The sequence below is a fragment of the Stigmatopora argus genome, chromosome 8, assembly GCF_051989625.1.
Source record: "Stigmatopora argus isolate UIUO_Sarg chromosome 8, RoL_Sarg_1.0, whole genome shotgun sequence".
NCBI lineage: Eukaryota > Metazoa > Chordata > Actinopteri > Syngnathiformes > Syngnathidae > Stigmatopora > Stigmatopora argus.
Genome location: NC_135394.1, coordinates 8,011,807 through 8,030,942, shown reverse-complemented (window position 1 = coordinate 8,030,942; position 19,136 = coordinate 8,011,807). Strand labels below are relative to the sequence as shown.

General features: G+C 39.4%; 1 protein-coding gene across 1 annotated transcript in view; it reads right to left on the bottom strand.

The window, feature by feature from the left end:
- adgrl2a (adhesion G protein-coupled receptor L2a) overlaps window positions 1-19,136 on the bottom strand; it is a 184,705-nt gene that overhangs the window by 64,380 nt on the left and 101,189 nt on the right. Inside the window, exon 9 of the mRNA XM_077606548.1 lies at window positions 16,287-16,807. The gene's annotated coding sequence lies outside the window, so the exon portion shown is untranslated. The remainder of the gene's footprint in view (window positions 1-16,286; window positions 16,808-19,136) is intronic.

Below are 19,136 nucleotides of genomic sequence, written 5' to 3'. Positions count from 1 at the left end.
TTATATATGAACCCCATAGAAACACACACATTTTCAAAATCACACAGCACCAAATTAACAATATAGTACATATATATGACTAGTTTTGCTCACGTGTCAGCATTGGATAATCTGGGTGACAAAGGCAACTTAAACATAAGTTGCCTTTGTCCCCCAGTGATACCGACAAACAAACACTTGAGAGCAATTGGTCAACATGCTTTGTTGTGACTGACCACAAACTTATCTCTGTATCCCTGCCCTTTCCCCCCATCTCTTCTGAGCAGGATTCTTGTCTCCCAACCTCATCCATACCTGTCCCAATAATAGGACGTTGAATGTTTGTTTTCGCCTCTTTCACTACAAAAGCAAATAGTCTCCTCCTAAGTCATGGATATACTTGTGGGGCTGTGGTGGGTGAAACCTAATGCGTACCTGTGTTCAGGCATGCGTTTCACACTACTAACGGCTCCCTTTTGTCCAATGTTTACATGGTCGGGTTCAACTCCGTTCTCTTGGTTCCATGAACCATTAGCGAATTTACCAAGGGATATGGCATCACTCAGGCAAAGGGGGCACACAGAAGCCCATTAGAAACTGCCCCATTCATCTTTTTTAGCCCAATCAAAAACAGCCATGTCATTCTTTAGGAGTCTGCAACCTTTCTCTGAATGTTAGCTTCCAAAAACAACTGGGGCATTCTACTTGTCGTGGCAGCCTGAGGTGTAAAACACTGCTTCTCTCGCGGGAGAAAATCCACTGACAGCAGTGCTTCTGATCTATTTTGTGTTTGCAAGTTCTCCGATAACGTAGAACATTATGGGGATAAAAACATGCAGCATGCACACATTAGGCAACAAAGTTGTAATTAAGCCTGCCATAATCACCCTATCTAATATGACAGTATGCCTCATGTGAGACCTCTAATTTCAAATCCATTAAAATAAGGTTAGTGGGTGTAAGAGACATGACATCACAGTTTGTTTAATTCTGTGATAAACATATATTCTATATATGTATGTGTATATATATGTATATATATACATTTGTATATATATAAGGAAGAGATTTCCTTGGCTTGGTTCAGACTAATGAGATGAATTAAAAGCTAAACCTTAAACTTGTCAGGAGTTATCATGGGAGACACTTGTAAATCTTCTGTCAAATCAAATTGCCTCACCTCAACAAAACTTTATGAATTCACTACATGGAAGATTTGCTGTCTTTATTTTAATCCAAATAGCTGTACACAGCACATAAACAGTTTCTAAAAAAGCTGAGCCGGTATTCCGCCTGTAAATCAACAGATATGCAATCCACATTACTTTTTTCTTTAATCATCTTCTGGCACGAGCCGCCTGGTGATGTAGAGGTTCATTTGGCTGACTCCGGTGCGGGCAGGCGCCGGCTCAATTCCCGCTGGTGGCGGTATGATTGGTAATGCCGATGGTTGTCTGTCTCTCTGGGTGCCCTATGGCAGACAGGCGACTAGTCTAGGGTGTAGTCTGCCTTTCGCCCGAATGAAGCGGGGTTGCTCCAGCAACCCTCACTACCCTTACGAGGATGTGCGGTAGCGAAGATGAATGAATGAATCTTTTGGCTCAACGATCAACATACCTCGTGTGTCTTAAAACAAAAAACAGATAGCTCTTACAGGATTTACGTCAGAGCAGTGAAGTATAGAGTATATCCCTCGTACATATAGAGGTTGTTCTATAAAATGATTATTACAGTTACTTGTACTTAATGTATTTTGTCTCATGCTGTGAATATTCAATATGCACAGACAGCAAAGACACAGGCCACAGGGACACTGTCTGACTGCCATTCTCCTCATTAAGAGCCTAAGTCTCCCCTCTCAGTTGGAGGTTGCTCTTCTCTCCTCATGCCTTTAAAGAGAGACACCGCCAGTGGTGACACACTGAGCCACCTCCACACCACCATGATCTAAGAACAGGTGTTTGTATCTACAATCTCAGGACAGACAGATGATGAAGGGCATTAGAAGCAGAGTGACTTCATTCACAAGACACAATTGAAACACCTGATTGCCAGTTTTTAAATCAATAAGTTTTGTTTTTTTCTTGTTGTCTTGTATGTATGTATAAATGTTACTGGGAGGTGTTAAATTATCCAGAAAAAATACATTAATCAGGGGATGTACAGTATATGACAAAATTATTTGAGATAGATCAGTTGTTTTGTAGTAAGGAGTGAAATTGAGGATTAATAGCTAAAAGAAAGGGGTGATTAGAATAGAGGGGGAAGGCTGTTTCAAAGGAGCAGTTTGAAATTTGAATTAGGGCGGTGGGAGGCAACGGTCTCAAAACAAAAGGCAGATGTGAAAGAATGCATGGCTTCTCCAAGACAAAGCTTTTGGTTGCCCCTCTTGGGCAGTTAGAGGGCAACAAGAGAATAGAGGAAGAGTTGGGATTTTCTGTTAAACGAGGTCTGAGAGAGGGAAGGGGGTGTGGGTTGTCTGAGAATAAAACCCCTTCACTGGGGGAGGGGATTGGCATTACAATAAAAAGATTGACAGCTTGCAAGTCTTGGTTGACCCTTGAATTAGTCCCTCAGCTTTCAACAAACCCCGAGAAAGAGTTGGGATGTTAATTGTCAGTGAAGATCAAAGAGATGCAAACAAGGGGGGAAATACAAGCTTGGACTTTCACACAAATGTAAATCAGAGTAAAGAGACAAACACATGTTGAATAAGGAAGTTGTTTCTATTATTTCTCCCCAACGACATGTTCAAGCAGGAATTCATGCATACTGTACGACCCCCTCTCATCTTAGATCTCAAAGAGCCTAAAGTACCTGGGGACTGAGTCAGAGGGAGCTAAGATGCCAAACACTCAGACAATCCGCCAAAGGAAAATACTTCCTTCCAGAAGAGATTGTGTTTGGGCTTTGTTATGGCTCGAGACTTACAATTTGAAAGCGGAAATCGGAAAATTCACACTATGAGGAACGAGATCTGACTGGTGATCAGATGGGTCTGGATTCCCACTGAGCCTGATATGGGGCAGGGAGAAATCAGGCAATGACCCCTTCTGCTGAGGGAATGATTGAGAGAGGCCAAGGAGTGACATCCACCCAAAGACATTGCCCCCACCCCAAAAAACGGCCATATCCAGAGATCACGCGAGGGGGAATATCAGGTCAAACTTGGACATAGTGCAACAAGACAGATCAGCACAGAGAGTAGGGTAAAAGGAGGGGCTGTGGGGGTGCTAGTTTAAAAAAAAATAGAGGGGGTTTAGGGTGGGACTCCATAAAAGAAGATACTCAACAAGAAATCTAAAAGATAAAAGAAACAATGGAGCCCAAGCTTTCCTACTGTATGGGAAAAAAAGTATATGATCAACACATGGACATGTCTTTCTTTCTGATACTTGTTTTGTGAAACAAGTTTCATTTTCACACGCCTAAAGAATTTCATGACAAAGACTATGACATCAGCATGGTGCTCGTAAGGCTCACTGCTTTTATGATGCATTCATCATTTATAAGAGTCACTCAATTCATCAATGAGCTGTGTTCCCTACTAATCAGGACATGATACTAATAAATCAATCAATCATGAACCATAGGTTGGAACAACACAACTTATTTGGTGCATTGATGGAGCCAAAACTAGAACATGTATACAATGAAAAGCATAGCATAGTTTAGATAGGGTTTCATGGAGAAACTAACAGCAAATATACGTTAAATGGGAAGATTTGTGGGCTGTGATACAGCAGTGCTGCTCTCTGCTTCAATATGACATCTTTAGCCATATAATCACTTCAGCAATGCACCGTAAATCCTATTAGAGCTGCTAGATTTCTACACCTGTCTGTCCAAACGGATTATTGGTAAATGATTCGATGCAGTAACAAAGTGGAGAAATAGATTAGAATAGAATAGATTTGAGTTGTAATGTTGGTGTTTTACTGGCACCTGAAGTGGATTATCTGGAAAGGAATTTCAGAATGTAATGTTTAACTTACTGATAGCACAAAACTATTTTTCAGCTCTGTTAAGATAACAATGATTCAGTAGGTCTATTAAACAATGTCTTTAGCAAATGTTACCCCTGCCAAGGAATTTGTAGTGTGGCATTACCAATGTACAAAAACAGGAAGATCGACTTGTTGAAGGCTTTGGCAGAGCCTAACCTGGGAGTGGCCCATAAAGGGATCTGAATCATATGTATTGCCCGGCATTTCAAACTTGCTGCTCCAACTCTATTTAATCTAAGCCATGTATTAATTTCCCTAAAATGCCAGCCTTGGAAAATTATTTTATAAGCCTAATGTCGAAAGTGTGCATGTAAGAGAGTGAGCAAGGAATCGGCATGCACGTTAGTTCACTATGCAGTTACTATTTAAAAAAAAGCTTCTCTACGTTTTCTACAGGCTAGATTAATTGTTAACTTTTTTCAACATTTATTGAGCAGCAGTGTGATTCCAGTCCGTTCACTCATGGCCCTTTATGCATCCCATAACTGACCATGAAAAACTTCAATACACAGGAAAAAAAAAGCTATTTCAAAATCCCATACTGAATGTGCTGCAAGGGCCACCGGGAACTATAGAAGCATAAATGTAGCCTACAAAAAATGTATCCATCCTCACTGAATATTACTCAGCCTTGTGGGATTATTTATTTCTAAGTCCATGTTTGTCTGTCAAAACAAGCGACAGTTTTTGGATGCATTTTAGAGTACAATAATAATGCCGCTGTATTTACATGGACGTGCACAAATAAGCAGCTTGCATGACCCTCTAACCTCCTCCCTCTTTGAAAATGAGCAGCTGCATGGTTAAAAACACTGCACTGTCTTTCTATTAAGGGCCGCATCATTAATAATGTACTGTGATTGCCAAGTAGTATCAAGGAAGATTATCAATTTTAAAGAGGAGCGTGACACAAACACGAGCAAGGTAAATGAGATGATGATGATGGTGCTGTTCAAGCACAAGTGAAAAAAGGCAATTTCTCAGTGCTATTGTTATAATAGTGAACAGTGAAAATCCATGTTAACTTCTTAGTTGCATCCACATCATAAAAATCACACCATCTTAAAAAAACACAATAATAAACTGCAAATAGGCTTGTAAACCAGTAATTGGTGTGTCCCATTTTTTTTCTTGAAACGTGCCAAAGCTTTTGAGATTAAAGGCTTTGGCCATAATGTGGCGGCTGACTGTGACTTGGTGCCTAATTGATGCTTTTAACCTTCAGTAGTCTAAATGAAAGACAAATGGCCAATAGATAATAGGTGCCACATTACTTTTCCGAAATGGAACAAAGCCTGAAAACCTGATTTGAACTGCCATGTACTTCTGAAGAAATGTGATTCACCATGTATGTACCTAAAAAATATAATTTTAGAGAAATGTAAATTACAACAAAATAAAAATGATAGACAAATTCACCACACCATTATAGTCGGGAATATTTTTTCAACTTAATTTTAGCTAGTTACAATGCATGCCATACCACCATTGTATCAATTTTCTATCACAAACATCTGAAACAATGGAGCTTGACAACCTAAAACATGGTCTGTGTCTTGTCAGGCAATATGAGCATGAACAAACACTCACACGAGCTTGGTGTCGCCTTCCCAAATTCTATCACCTGACAGCCCTAAATCACAGCCCAGGACTGGTAAAGGAGCTTGTTAAACCATGAGGCTGTATTTGGCTTTTTTTGGCCCCTGAAAACTATACATAGGTACTACAACTATACAGTTACATTCATTCACAGCAATTTAAAAAAAGGAGTACTATTAATTTTTTTGGATTGCATTAGTAGGGTAACGCCCCATGCACATGACAACGCTTTCTGTTCAGGCGGCACTGCCATCCCGCAATAAAATTATGTAGTATTTATGCCGTGCAGTCGGAGGCAGTGCAGTTTTATAACGTCACAGCCAATACACACACTTATCTGAAAACATAATCCTCGGCTCAAGTGGCCTGCCCATAAAACCAACATTGTTTTTCAATATTTCTAGCAGCCAAATGATAAATGGAGCCTGGTGGTTTGCTATTTGGAAAAATAGATAATTAGACATTTTACTTTGCATTACACTGGCCTTCGAAACATAGAAAAATCAATGTAACATCGATGATGGGGCGATTCAACATCCAAGTTGCGGTATATTCGTGCACAAGTTGTAAATACAGTGCTACTTTTTTGCCTTAATTTGGCATTTAAGAGTGTATGTGTGTAACAGTAGAATTAAAGACAAAGACGTACAATCTTCCTTATTTAATAAACATACAGCATAATCGTATGGATACAACAGCAATAATTATAGGAATATTATATATATATATATATATATATATATATATATATATATATATATATATATATATATATTTCCGGTTCTTGAGACTCCTAAAGGACCCATTAAATATTCTAGATATTCAAAACTTTTCAACGAACATTGTCTTAGCGCTTACTGTCAGCTTTTAATAGGGGACATAGGGTGAAAACAGGATGTGGAATTCAGGGAGTGCAACTATGGCAAAAAAGGAAGGTCAAACAGGGCAGGAGAAAACCCCGGGAGATGAGTGTTAGCCCACGCCACACCACAACCGAGCAGTGCGGCTAAGCGAGCATGGAGCGCCAACCATGCGCATGTCGAGCTGGTTAAGCCGAGTGAATATACCCAGTGATGACAGCAGGATGTTTCCATAAAGTTTTGCGGCTCGTGTAATCAAAACTACTGTAGTGTTTCCGCCTTATATTAAATGTTTCCCTACTGGCAACGTAGCTTATGTTATAAAATAAAAACAAGGAGCCCAAATGCAGCAGGGAGAAAAGGAAGGAGCCCAAAATGATGTGCGACTTCTGGTGATGTTATCGGAGCAAGAGAGCCCTGCTGCGTTTATCATTTACACGGCAGTGGAGCAAGCCCAGCAACCGAATTGTTCCACTTTGAAGCCCAGAATCAAAAGCTTGGCTTTTTGCTTTCCATTTTCACAGTCACCGTGAGAGCACAAGACCAATCTGCAACACAATCGTTGTGGTTTGGTGTCGCAGCCGTCAACGTCTAAATGGGCCCTTGTAGAAAAGTTGTATATATTTCATGAGATGATGAAAGTATAGTTGCTTTGCATTACTTGGTGGAATAAAGCTAAATGACGACAACTTCAATAACAAAAATAAAAGTAGCACTTTTAGTGTTTTCTTGAAAGGAGAAAAAAATAGATATCCCCTTTCGGCATTTGTTCAAGAATAATTGAAACACATTTTCTATTCATGGCCTGCCTTATCATCCACAGCTGGGCAGCAGATACAGCAATCGCTTGTGTTATACCTTGTGTGTTTAATATGTGTTTGCATTCCAATGATAAGCAAAAGAATGAAGGATATTAAGGTGTATTTTTTTTCTTCAGTGAAGAATACTTGAGAAGCTACAGGACACCACCAAACCGCATGCAACAAAAAAAACATTAACTGAAGAGAATTATCTTCTCCCACTTTGAATACAAAAGGGATTGTAACTCCCAAAACAAACTCCGAAAGGAAGAACAATTTCAGGCTGCACGTTTTGAACCGTGGCTTGAGAATGTGTATAAAGCAAAGATGTGAATCTAGGTAACTGTGCTTAGTTGATCCACTCAAGTGAGATTGCGACAGATGTATGTCATGCAAAAACGTGACAGCAAAGGACAACTTACTTGGAATATAAAGTGAATACGATAACAAGGTCTTATGTTCTACATGTTGGAATTTCATATTAATAACATGCAGCACTCACTCCACTGAAGCCTTCACCCATTGGCCAGCCAATTAATTAAGAACAATTTTCCCGAGGTCACGTAGCGAGGTCATATATTGGAAACTACAGTTCTACGGTCATGCAGACTTCAACAACACATATCAAGCAAAAAAAGGCAGCATTGTTTGAAGAATGGTATCTTGTCACAGGAAGGAATGACTGTTAAACAACAGTCTTCTTTGACCCAATTAAATTATTTATTAATGTTGGCTTCCACTGTAGTGCCCCTTTAACATACAATGTTGTGTTTTTTTTTTAAATATAACACATTACAACTTCAAAAGAACAGGCGGCTAAAATAAATTCTCCATCATCTTTCTTGGTCCCCCCCATCCAAAAATATCTAAACCATTAATTAACTCTTCAGTTTGGAACCATTGCTGCACATTATACTTACTGCACATGTGCTATGTTACCCAAAGCTTCATTAGACATTTCTATCTCGGTTAAAACTTTTATTCAAGTTGGAAGAATGCATGCAGCACTGGGAGTCTGTCAGTAATAGCACAATATAGAATCTCTATAGGCCCTTTGTTACATTATGTCTCCAACTGCAATATGCATAGGAAACTGGGACCGCTTCAGGTGAGAAAATAAGATTCCGTGCAAAATGTGTGGAGGTGTTGCAATGTAATTTTCTTTTCAAATCATTATTTACAGAGATTAAGGTCCAATGCTTCAGACTAGGTGGATTTTGCTAAACAGAAAACTGCTCACCTCCACTGTGAGGGAGATGTTATCACGCAAAATAAGTGAAAACTTTTACATCCTGCAGGCAGGTCTCGGCCACTACTGAGACACGTATCTTTGTCTACCCGCGGGCGGCCCGGACCTACTTGTCATGGAAATGGCTACAGGAGCCGCATCCTCAGTTCACTTCACCAGCTTCTACTGTAATCAGCTCGAGCTGATGAGCGACGCTTCAAATTTCACCGGTTCCACTTCGCAATGACAAAAAAAACCCTCAGTCTTTTCCTTTTCAAAATCCTACTTGATTGATCTCCTTATGGTGCTTTTTCACCCTTTTTTCATCAGCTGATATGGAACTCCTCTGATCACAGTACGGAACCACTCTTCAAGTTCTTGGAAAAATGCTGTACTTCGCTCATATGCAGCATGAAAAGATGACAAGAAGTAAAAAGTGTGCAAATCTCAGTGAGTGATGGACATAATACTATAAAGGTGCAGAAAGTGCCGCATGCAAGTTGGGAGATTAGATTCTTATTGTTAAATTTAGTTGTGACACCCATTCCTTGTAAAGAGAAGTGCGGTCATAATAACATTTAAAAATATAACAATTCTGAGCTTTGAAAGGCTTCCTTGTTTGCTTCCTTCCCTACATTTTTTAGATTCTGTCTGACTCAATCTGCCATTTCCTCCTTGGGACTGATGCTGCCCTTTTAGAGGAAGCCATCAACACTAAAACAAAGCTTTTAAGTTTTAGTGACCTCCCTTTATATTTAAAAAAAAAGTCATAGAAAACACAACAACAAAAAAATGAATGTTGCACTGATTGATTGTTAATACCTTTAAGTAAGAAGGCTTTAAAAAAATACAAGAAACAGTAATATTATCTGAATAATCACATAGTGACTATAAAAATTGTAAAATCATTGATCTTCAGATGCGAGGGTGGTACTTCACTAGCTAATTTTGGGATATGTAGACACTTTACAACTACATAAAAGATTCCCATAAAGTTCAAATTACTTTTTTCGACAATTACAAATTCATGGGAGGAGAAGCTAAAGACTTGGTCAAGACACATTTTCCAACAAATCGCAAGAAAGAGAAATGATTCATCTTTAGGATACCTTTGCAGTAAAATACAGTGTCGCCTTAAACTGTAAACCTTTTTTATAATATTAATATTTAAATGTGTCATTCTTTGATCTAAGCCTTGAACATATCAAAAGTATTGAGTACAAATTGTTTCAATATGGAAGTACCTCCAAGTCACTTACTAAAAATGATGGAAAACAGATTATTTTGTCTTCCTTAATCGGCAAACAAACCAGATGTGAACTCAAATGTTTGCATATGCGTAATTTTAGAAATTAGTCTGAGAAACAAACACATCAACCTAGTAAATACAGATCTGAGCCAATGTGAGCCACAGTAGTGAGCAGAATTATTGGGCCACCCAGCCTACCAGCACAGTATTTTTCCTCTGCACATTGCTAAAAAGATCGGAGGTGTCAATATGCTCCTTTCCAATGTTCATGATTAATACATGAATCATTTGACATCTCCATCAATTCATTGCTGATTCGGAAGTGAAGTGTTACTTATCACCGATTTTAAGGATGCTTATTACTTGAGCACCCCCACAGCGTAGGTGGAGGCGCTGAAGCCAACAATCAGCCGTCAATGCCAGCGAGCCTGGCACAGCTGTATAAGCAAACCTGAAAATGGGGAGTCAAGTCTCAAACCCCCCACCAATGTGTGAGTCCACGCTATTGTCACACATCAGCCCCCAGTGCAACATTGCTTCTCAGACGCCTACTGAATGTCATTAGCCTAGTTCTGCTCTTATTGGACAATGAATGCGAAGACACAATTTATTCTGTACCTTTGTTTGGAAAAGGCTAATTTAACATTTAATCCACAAGGCCACAAATATGTAAACTTAAGTTCTGCAAAGTCACTGAAACCCAATATTTTAGTTACTGCCATGACTTTTAGTACAACATTCTAAAGTATAAGTGACACACAATCTCAACAGCTAATTGTACTTATACTTAGGACACCGGAACAATCTCTCGCTGAACCACTGGGAGAAAATTGCATTTTAATAGTAAACACTAAACAACAGAATAAATAACTTGGTAGCGTGATATATAATCAATAATTTCAGACAGAGGTGGAAGTCATGAAAAGAAAAATCATTAAAATAAGAGTAAATAAATAACTTGGATAAAATATTTAATTTGTCAGTTGCCAAATGAGGTGGACTTCATAGCAGTTGAACATATTCTGAATGTAGTATACTTAAAAATCTGTTTCTGCTCTTTAAAAAGTCAGTGTGTAGGTGTGTATGTGTGTTAGGGTGTGTATGTACATCCCGAGTAGCTCAGGCAGTCTAAATTTACAGTAACATGGAGAGACAACTAGCTTTACTATTATTCTCCAGACTGGTCAGTTTATATTAAACCAGGTCTCTTGAACCCAATTTTGTTTTACAGGCAGAGATTTTTGCACTCCCGCAGAACTACATCCATACCCCTGGGGACATCAATTTCAATTCTAGTTTTCTACCACCCATTTTTTCCCTCCTTTGTTTCCGAGAGGTTCCCCTCCTTGCTGAACCAAGCAAAGGCCATGGGCTTATGGTTGGTCACGGCACAGAAGGACGAAGCGGTGTTGGCGTCTAGCGGGTAGAGAACGAAGGGCTATGCACAAGCCACAGCGGCAGGTGCAGCTGTGACAGTTGCCGTGTTGTTGCTCGGCCCACACTGTAGTCAAGATGAGGTTCACAGATGTAGCTACTCAGCGCGCGCCTTTATTGGCTGCCTCAAACAATGCTTCGCTGTCAGGAAAGACTCCTCCACAGGCCATTTTGCCCTGTGTTTATAAGACCGTACCGAGTGGAAACTTCATTGTAACACATAGGCGCATGAAAACTGTGTGCTGCTACAGAAACACAATCACAAAAACTTATCTCAAGACAACAAAGCACAATAAATCTGAAGTATCTCTATAGAACAAGGAGGACTTATCTATGATTACACTGGCAGTGTTGATCATATAAGTAATGTTTTTAATATTTTAATATGTGTAAAAGAAATCTCAGAAAGATGATCACAATAAGACATGAATATTTTTTTTATTTAAGATGTAAGAACATCATTTTATTCATCTACTCAAATGGATATAAGTTAAGAAAAAGGATGGGCGTTAAGTGTAGTTAATAAAGAAGTGTAATTGCATCCAGTATTTTTTGGGGGAATCTTCCTGTCAAAAACATTTCTTCTCAATCATCCTATTTACAATTAGCGCAACCTGTGCTCCACATCCTGAGGCTACATTTTACCCCCTGCCAGATTTCAATCATGCACAACATTCAAAACATAACCAGAAAATGAAAAGTAGTACTTTTATTTCTTTTTGGAAAGAACATTCCAAGCAGAGTGTCAAAGCACCCAGAGAAGAACATATCAGATATATGACGACGGTTTTACTGTGTCTGCTTTCTCAATTACTGGAAAGAGGCTCTAAGAAGGCGGTTAATTCAGATCTTTAGACATTATCTATGCCCAAAGTGAAAGAGGGTAGGCAGGAGGGCGACGCAAGGCAGGCCAAACTTGTGAGTGCAGACATAAACCTTTTTTTGGTGGCCCACACATGGAGCGCAGTAGGAAGATAAAAGCAGCAGGTTCCATGATTCACTGCAGGAAATTAATCGACTAATACTGTTCTCTCTGTTTTAATGCCAAAAAAAATCACATAAGAAGCTCATTAGAGGCGATGATGGACGTTTGCTCATTGTCAAAATGTACACACTTTTTTCAATTTTGTGAGTGAGCAGCTTCAAGCGCCGTTTTCTCACGTACACACACACAAAAACACCTTCTGTCAGCATGAGCAATTATTATCATGTAATTTGATTGTTTTTCTTCCATCCCTCCACTGTTTTTTATGTCTCTGGCATGAAAGCAGTTGAACAGATAATTATTTTGTTGATTAGCTTAGTTTTTAGCAACTTAACAGGCTTGTGATATTGTGATATTCCTCTGAAAGTCCCAGGCCAGACGCTCCACTCCATCTGACTTGGCAACTAACTACAGTGTGAGAACAAAGCTCAAAACACAGCCAAGCACACAATGCATGACTAGCAGCAACTTAGCAGACCTAATCCATTAGATAGGATTTTTTTAAAAGGAATTAGACATTGTGTATTGTTCACAAATATATAAGGACCTATTGTAAACATAAAGTTTAGGTGTTCTAATAACACATTTCCTTTTATGCAATATATCACTAAAACTATTTTACTGTACAGTTAATTGATTGTTTATCAGTTATAAAATGATAGAAATACTGTTGTCTGTATTTTGTACTGCCCTGTGGTGGTGAATTGTTTGAAAATGCATACAAAAGATTATACAATAGGATTTTGAAAAAAAGTGAACATGTTATAATACTATGTAATGACTTCAACATGACTGCGTTATTTATTTATTTTTTTTAGGACAAACTCTTTATATAGGTCGAATAAGAAAATGCATCTTTCTCCATTTGAATCACATGATTATGTTAGCAAAACTAATTTCCGCGCAATAAAGTACTACCGGACATGACTGAATAAACTAAATACCAACCACAGCTACTTTTTTAATGGTTAAATCAAAAATGTACCCGAGTCAAACTTCTCTCAGTAGCAACGAGTTGCAATAGTCAAGACCAGATCTATTGCCATACCATGTTTAGCCACACCATCACTGAATAACAGCCCGTGTCCTGTCGGCAGAGGGACTTTTAAGTGCTTCGCTCTCCTATAATCCAGCGGAGACATGACTCCCTTCCCCTGGCAGACGTGTGCAGATCCCCCCTTTCTCCCAATGCACGCCCTGCTTACGGCTGCTATAGCAGAGCCGCAATAACTGCTGTTTGCTCACAGCCTCCATCTCCTCTGACATGCACAAATTGAATATTTTTCCCAAACAGTGCTGCAGCTGTGCATAGATAAGCGCACGTCTTGAGCACGTATACCCAAAGAATTGAGCCTGTAGGTTTGTGAGCATGTCTTTATTCTTCTTTAAAGATGTGATTTTAAAATGAGTCAAACATTTCCTTAATCACAATTATATGTTTCATATTAATTCCACCATCCAACATTGGGAGTACTCTGATTGCAAATATTATTTTGATGCAAATACAGCACATTTTCCTTCATCCTTCCATTTAGCCCATTTGTTCTTCTTTCCCACATGTTGGATGTGACCATGGTTAAGTTTAAAATTGTGCACAGCCATGTGAAAGCCAAACATGTGTGCAGTAAGTCATAAAATGACTAAAAACCACAGAGTGGGTCCGTTTGAGAGTGAAATGTACTGCACTTTGCAGTAACATTTCGCAAAAAGGAAATACATAGTGCTCGGAGCTTAGGAAGGCCGCCATGTTGCTTCTCATCATCGTGTTGAAATGGAGTCTTTGCAAGCAACCATCTCGTTCACGTCGCGTACATCTATGAAATTACTCTGGCAAGCAGGAAATTTCTTCAGCCATAACCCACAAATCAACCCCCCCGACCATGGGTACAAATGTTTGATGGTGTCGAAGGTTAGTAGTGTCGCACGCAGTAGTGCCCAGTCTTTTACTGATTAACTATCGTAAAATAAAATTAGTCACAAGAAGGGAGAGTACTTGGCATGGAAAAACTGCACGCCTTCAATCCAAGCCGTTCTTTACAGCCTTGTTTAGTCCTTTTAATGGCAAGCAGTTATCTGCTCAGCATGACTCCATGTAGGTGGTTAAGAAAAAAAACATAAGCCCACAATTTATATGCCAAAATTACCGACAGGTTGTAAATCAAAATGAGTCCACTCCCGAAATATTTTTCTTCGACTCCGCTCCTCAATTAAAAAGAGCATAGAATCTTCTCATAAGATTGTTGAGTACGAGGGGAGACAATAAAGGGCAGATCACTTTTGATCAATGGGCATTTAAGGTTCTGCATGCCTGTAATATGACGCTTGTGGCAAACTAACCTTTAAATCCCTGATAAAGAAAAACAGCTCATTCACATTGGGAGGCGAATATTGCCTCTGCCAGCCGTCTATCTAAGCTATTGAATATTAAATCAATAACAAATGACCTTAATAAAGCCTAAGTGCAAGTGCGTGACTTGTTATCAACCAAAATAACGGTCTCTTCCAGTATAGAATTCGTCAAAAGAAGCCAATCTCTGGTGCGATTGTCTATTGTTGAAGACAGCAAGTGCAGGATGGCCAGGGTGCAACAGCCCATAATGTCACAAATTTCTGAGGAGCTCTCACTCACACCCTCCTCTTTCATACATACTGGAAGGAGTGTGAAATTGAGGGTGGAAAAAAAAATGTTGAGAAAATGGATGTGAAACACTTGCAACTGTCTCAAACCCTTTGGAGACTCGATTCTGGCCGATATTGATCCATGGCTCGACATAAAATTGGAGAAAAGAGGTGACGACTTCTACAGAACCAGGCAATTGCACTCGAACATGATTAAAACAATGGTCTCACTTGCAGCATATATTTGCTTTTACAAATGAAGGACAATCCAAATAAATTATATATATTTTTAAATAATTTAAAAAGAAAAACAACTATTATTTGTCTTTATTAATTGACCCTTCTTTTTTGGAGGGCGGGGGTATCTTATTATCAGAGAGACAATGTGCAATTGTCTGAAAAGATTGCACCTACATCAAAATACAATGAGTTGAGACGAGAGAACATTACAGCCAACTACAATCACTCCTCTAGAAGTCTATGATAATGAATTCATTCAAACTGAGTGGAATTTCTTCAAAAACCAAGACTACATTTAGGAAGCAACTCATACGCAAAAAAAAAATCACTTTGAAAAAATGATTTATACTTTACATATTTTGTTTGTTACTACTCACCAACTGATTGTTTTATAATAAAGAGTCTAGAATGACCCCAATATGCCCATTAAAAGCACCAAAAGCCACATTATTCTTCTCAAAGCTGAGAAAGAGACTTATACATCACATAGAAAGGACCTAAATCTATTTCGGTCATCGCAACATTGTGTTCAACTGCACAGTTTAGACGGTGCCCATTGCAAAGCTAAATTTGACCAATAATCCAGTGATGGATGACCGATGAGTGCGGCTGTGCTTCAGGGGGAGCCATGCATCACCGACCCGGTGCGGCGTGCGTGCGTGCGCGTCCGTCCGTCCGTCTCCTAAACACATACCCATCCTTGACTGTGTCACTTAAGTAAATCATCCTAGCATGATCCTTAGACTTAAACAGTGACATTAATTTCTCCCTTTGCCTCATTTCGCTTCCATTAACTAACCCACGAGTGTTTAAAGTAATTTTGACACTGAAAGGCTAATTTTCCTCCACTTTTCCCTCGCATGTCTGTGAATAAATAGGTAGCATCGGTCCAATTATTCAGGATTAGCCCTTGAAAGTACTCAAAAATCACTTTTCAGGTCAAAGCTTCACTAGAAATATCTCATTCATTCCAAGGAGGACATCGATGTCTATGTAAAAAAAGGGCATAATTACATAAGCGGACTATTAGAAATAAAATTCTTTTTTTTCATATTGGAAACGCGATGAGAGAACTACGGGGCCGCACATCTGTTGCTCCAGAATTTGTCAGTATTTTGGAGATTTCGGCTCGCAATCTCCTTGTCACGGCGACTTTTTAATCTGTTAATTGACAACTTGCCATGCAAAAAAAAGCTTCTTTTGATTAAACACGCAATATAAAGTCGGAAAAGTTTCCCGGATTGAAATATAACAATGTTTGTTTTATAGAGGGCAAATAAACTTACCTTGCAGTGGTGGCATGGGGGAAATCAAAATGCAAAAATGATGAAAAAAAAGTCTGATAAAATATGATGGTGAGTCCTGGGAGGGTCTTCGGGGTCTGTGTCATGCCCTTTATTCATGGATCTCGGGCTGGTTCTCAATCAGCGACGGGTGCGCCTCTCAGTCTTAGCCCGGCCGTGTCTCTTTTCCAGGGGCGCACTTCCATAGCCAAAAGCCGCTTTGTCCGGTAACGTCAACACATTTGCCGGCACCTCGTGGACGGCATTTAGTCCCCCTCTTGTGTCAGGAAACCAAATAAAAGTGTAAGCGGGGGCTTGCTTGGCTCTTACACAGCTTGTGCTCCGTCTGTAGGCGAGAAGTTTGGAAGGCGAAATGGAGCACGCTCACTTGGGTAGACGAAGAATCGATGAGCGGCAGACTTCCAGTAAGTGTAGCCAGCCAAGCCAGTGCTTCGGCCGGGAGCAAGCTGCCGTGTGCGGACACCTACTGAGGGCAGAGGCGGGACAAAAGCCTGGACTGGAATCTGTCGGAAACGGACTGGGTGACAGACGGGGAAACAGCAGGGGCTTCTTTTTTTTTACCCTGCCATCTTTTTTCATGTACTCGGAGGAAATTCTAATCAATTCATAGCGAGGATGTTATCAATACGCCATTTATAGGCTCTTTATGTGCATTGAGATGTGTTCTTTGCTATAGTGCAAACAATGATGTACTACTTGTGGGCAGTTCTGTCTCGTCAACCAATGAGAACAAGTATTTGGTCTCCACTGATATAGTAGTACATTGGGGGAAAGTCACAAGAGGAAAATAATAATATTCATTCATTCAATTTCTGAACTGCTTTATCCTAAACAGGGGTCGCAGGGGGTGCTGGAGCCTATCCCAGCTGACTTTGGGCACAAGGCGGGGGACACTGTGAATTGGTGGCCAGCCAATCGCAGGGCATGAGGAGACAGACAACCATTCACGCTCACACTCGTACCTAGGGGGAATTTAGAGTGTCCAACCAGCTTACCCTGCATATTTTTGGGATGTGGGGTGAAACTGGAGTACCTGGAGAAAACCCACACAAGCCCAGGGAGAGCATGCAAACTCCAAACGGAGATCCGGACTAAGGATTGACTCCTCAACCCCAGAACTGTGAGGCCGACGTGCTAATCACTCATCCGCCAGGCTACCCAAAATAAAAATAAATAAAGAAATAAAAACTCAAGGATAGCAGTGTTTAATATAAAATATGGCTCAATGTTTTTATACTCACAGGCCATAAAATGAATTATATGTAATCATATAATTTAGTGAAAGTCAATCAACAGTATCCTTTCTAAAACCAATAATTGATTGTTAGAAATGTATTTTATAGAACTCATAAACTAATAATTGAATTGATTTGTAAATTTGAATGAATTGCATTTAAAATGTGTAGGGAGTAAAATACACATTTTGTAATTCATTATTTTCTGATGGCATGACAGTCTTAATCAGTGCAAATTAAGGTACTTTGAAAATAATAAAGTTATCCAGTTGAGAACCTGAGCAACCTGGGGCATCTCTGATGAAGGTGGGATAACATAAACAAATTTACTGAGAGAGGAAAAGTACTTTGACTGAAAAAAATAAAATAAAAAATAATTAAAACCCAGGGGATTGAAATAAAACAAGTTCATCACGATAAGGTTTTAACACAAGAACCTATTTTATCTGTGTCAATTACTTAGACCAGGGGTGGCCAGGTCCGTTGCTCGCGAGCCCTGATCCAGTCTGTTTTCCATATGTCCCTTTTCTACCACACCTGAATCAAATAATCAACTCATCAGCAAGCTCCAATATCTAGATTATTTGTTTCAGGTGTGCTGGTGGAGGGAGATATGGAAAACAGACCGGATAGGGGCTCTCGAGGCTTGGCCACCCCTAATTTAGACAGTAGTTGAGTTAAACTGTCCTTCACTTAAATAAAACTAAATCAGAAATTAAGTCTATTTATGCATTGGGCAAGGACTTGTGTATTGTGATGGCTGAGCAGTTCTGTCCTGAAATATGAGGCAGGACTTGGCTAAACACCTGGCTTCAATAAAAACTGTCTTTCAGCTACGGTGGGGAAATGTGAAGTTGAGTCATGCTCACCAGGTGAAGGTGAATGGAGGCAAGGGGCTGGCTTTTGTTTTTATAAGCATAATTTTACATAATAATACATGCCATTTTTGGGTGGGGGCCCGACAAAAAAGAGAAAACAGATGTAATAAAAGGTAACCTAGTGGCAAGCATCCATAGCTGAAAAAATGTTTATTTATAAGAAGAGACTAAAAACACATGGTGTCTTCATGGCTTTGTTAAACTGAAATTTTGTATGCATACGAGTCTGTCAAAATTGACAACGGTGGGAATTCAACAATCCCTTTGAAAAGATAACTCAACATCAAACAACAAAAAGTGAAAACAAAACAAGGAACTTGCCTGGTGATACTTTTTTTCTAATCACTGTCAAATCTGGTGTAATTGTCCTTTTGTTTTGCATGAGTCACGGCAACCGGCAACCGAAAGTTTTTGCATAAAACTGCGAAAAGCGGGTTTCTGAGGTATTTCACAAACCTCTAAAAATGTGATGAAAAATTATAAAATATTAAAAGTCCTGTGACCATCCCTCACAAGTTTAAATCTTTGCATTTTGGTTTAGATGTGTCGACCTGAAGACCTTATGTAGGAAAATATAATGAAATGTACTGGCTTAATATGGTGATTTTCCATTTAAGCTCAATTTGTATGCTGAGTAAAAACATTTCAACTGTATACACGTATTTGTAAATGAGGATGAAGGAATGTTAGCAATTTTGATCACAACTCTATTTTTCCAC